The sequence below is a fragment of the Echinops telfairi genome, unplaced genomic scaffold (genome assembly GCF_000313985.2).
Source record: "Echinops telfairi isolate 266 unplaced genomic scaffold, ASM31398v2 ScPeMD7_44;HRSCAF=162, whole genome shotgun sequence".
NCBI classification, from domain to species: Eukaryota; Metazoa; Chordata; class Mammalia; order Afrosoricida; family Tenrecidae; genus Echinops; species Echinops telfairi.
In genome coordinates this window covers 5105853-5109344 of record NW_022103942.1, presented here as the reverse complement: position 1 = coordinate 5109344, position 3492 = coordinate 5105853, and positions in this window count along the sequence as shown.

The following is a 3492-nucleotide window of genomic DNA, read 5'->3' as shown; positions in this document are numbered from 1 at the left end:
AAGCGAATTTTGGGAATGATGAGGGCAACAAATGTATAGATGTGCTTTACACAATTGATCTATGTATTGTGATGAATTGTATGAGCCCCAGTAAATTGATTTAACAAAAAAACCCCAGAGTAACAACAACAAAACATAAGTCATTGACAAAAGTGGAAAAGCCTGTAAATAGTTCAAGGTCTGTTTGTTTTGGCCTTTAGGAATGCTTTCCAGTCGAGTCTGATGGGGGCCACATTCTGTCTCCAAGTCTATTTTTGGCATTCCCTGGGGATTTCATTACTTTGCTTCCCTGGCTGCTCTGTTGTGTACCCTTAGGGTTTCGTGCCTGTGTGATGGGGTCAGATTGGGCACAGTTCCTGCACTGTGCTTCCAGTGTTGTCCCCGTAGCACTATGGTTCGGTGAGCCATGTCTCATGGTGGGGCCAGCCCTATGGTCCTCTCTGTGCATTGCCTGCTCTGAGCAGGAATATTGTCCTTGGGGCTTGGTGGGCCAAGATGTGTTCCCCTTCCTCTCCATCCAACTTTGTTTCTCCTGTGTGCTCTAATCAGAAGTGCCCCTCTCCCCAAACTGTAGCTTCAGTGCTGTCCTCTGAGGTGTATTCTTCTGGGGGAGGGGGGTTGTCCACATAGTTGGGATTGGGGCAAGCCCCGCAAACATCACTATTGGTTCCCTGGTACATACCAGTATGTTGTATTCACGTTTTGGCCCACCAGGTTGAAGCTTGGTCTCTCACCCTCTCCTGGGAAATATAAACAATACTCTCTTCTTGGGTGGGTTAGTGCCCCGCTCTCCCCTTACCCATGTCTTTTTTTTTTCTTTCTTCCCCCCTCCTATTTAGTTGGCTGCCCTATGTATCCCTAGATTGGGTTTGGCCCCTGCCATAATACCTGGACTGTACCCAAGGAATGTATGTATACAGTAGCTTTTCTCCTATGGCCCATGTCTTTTAAGCTTACCTCAGTGAACTCATGTTGTATTTGTCCTTTTGTGCTTGATTTACTTCACTTAGCATGATTTCCTCCAATTCTTCCCATGCAGCAATGTGCTTCAGGCACTCATCGGTGCTTTTTAGGGATGCATAGTACTCCATTGTATGTATGTACCACAGTTTTTTTGTTTTTTTCACATTTAAATCATTTTATTGGGGACTCATACAACTCTTATCACTATCCATACACCAATTGAATCAGGCATGTTTGTACATATGTTGCCTTCATTCTTTTCTAGATATTTACTGTCTATTGAGCACTTGGTATCAGCTCTTTCCTCCCCCTGCACCTTTCATAACCCCCTGATAGATTGTACATTGTTATTATTTTCATCTCTCACATTGACTGCTGTTACCTTCCCCCATGTTTTCTGTTGTTTTTCCCCCTGTAGAGGGGTGTATGGTTATGTGTTGGTCATTGTGATGTTTCCCCTTTCTCTTTTCCTCTTCCCCACTTTCTCCTACCCTTCTGTTATCATTATTCCCATTCCTGTTCCTGGATTCTCTGTGTTGCTAGCTCCTATCCCTTTCTATATCTGTGTACATGTTCCGGTCTAGTCTGAATTGAGAAGCAGCACCTGGGACATGGTAGTGGGGGGTGAGGAAGCCTCAAGGAATCAGAAGAATAGAGTTTGTTTCATCAATGCTGTACTGCACCCTGGTGACTCATCCCCTTCCCTGTGGCCCCACTGTGGAGAGATCGTTCCACTGTCTACAGATGGCCTTTGGATCTCTGCTCCAGCCACCCTAGTTTTCAACAATATGTTTTTGTTTGTTATGTGTCTGCTGATGCCTATTACCCAGTCCCTATGACTCCTCATGATCACACTAGCGGTGTGCTTCTTCCATGTGGACTTGTTGCTTCACTACTGAATGGCGGTTTGTGTAACTTCAAGCCTTGAAGACCCCAGATGCTATAACTTTTAATAGCCAGGCACCATCCACCTTCTTCACCACATTTGCTTATGCACCCGTTTTATCTTCAGCAATTGTGTCAGGAGGGTGAACATTTCAGACTGCCAATTGGTTAGAACAAAGCGTTCTTGTATTGAGGGAGGGTATGAGCAGAGGCCCTAAGTCCGTCTCCTACCTCAGTGTATTGCCATATAAATATATGTACATGAGCCAATACCTCTATTTACACTATGTTTATACCTCTATCCAATGCTTTGCTTCCTTGGTCGTCCCTCTGCTTTCTTTTACCTTCCTCCTGCCCCACTGTCACTTTCCCCATATTTCTGCCTCTTGGTACCTCCTCTTAGCTAGTTGCTGTTGATCTGACACCCCCATTCCTGCCTTGGATTCCTATCTCATCCTTGTTATTGACTCCAACACCCAATATACCACAGTTCTTTAATCCATTGGTCCTTTGACGGAAATTTGGGTTGTTTCCAACTCCTTGCAATTGTGAACTGTGCTGCAATGAAAATTGGAGCACAGATGTCTGGCCATGGTTTCTTTCTTGCCTAGAAGGGGGATTGCTGGGTCATATGCTAGCTCAATTTCCATCTGTTTTAAATATCGTCAAATTGATTTCCATAATGGCTGTTCATGTCTACAGTTCCACCAGCAGTGGCAAAGAATTCCGATCTCATCACAGCACCTCCAACGCTGATTACTTTCTGATTTTTTCAACTGGGCTGTCTTTGAGGGTGTTAGGTGGTATCTCATAGTTGTTTTAATTTGCATTTCTCTTATGGCTAATCATCAGGAACATCTTACTATAGGTATATTGGCCATTCAGATTTCTGTCCTTGTGAAACTTCTGTTCAGGTCCTTTGCCCACCTCCTCAGTGGGCAGTTAGTTTTTTTTTTCTTATTGTAAGCTTAAGAAGTATTGTAGATTTTAGTAATAAGGCCTTTGTCTGATGTGTCACTGCTAAAGATGCTTTCCCAGTCAGTGGGCCCTCTTATTACTCTCTTGGAGAATTATTTTGATGTAGACAGGTGTTTTATCTTCAGTAAACTCCACTTCTCAATTATTGACTCCTCTGTATTTGTATCCTTCCCTATTTCTGATAGTCTATGTATTCCCTGCGCCAAGGTTCTCGGGTTTGTCCCAATTCCCTCATTAATGGCCCTAATAGTTTGGGGTTTTACCTCAAGGTCTGTGATCTACCTTGAGTTTATTCTTGTGCATGGAGTGAGGTTAGGGTATTGCTTCATTTTTCTGCAGATAGATATCCATATTTTGAGCACCCCTTATTGAAAAGGGCATCGGTTTCCCTTTTGATATTTTTGGGGCCCTTATCAGAAACAGTTGTCTGTTTTTATTTCTGAGTTTTCAGGTCTTTTCCATTGGTCTGAATATCTGTCATTGTACCAGTACCACATTGTTTTGACCACTGTGGCTGTATAATAGGTGCTGAGATAGTTAACATTTATTGTGCTAACATGGCCAATGAACACATGTGGGATTAATTGATGTGCAGAGACATAAATGACTTGGGGAGCTTCTCCTCTCTTGTCTTTTGCTCTTTGATCATCGGACCTTGCTTGTTCT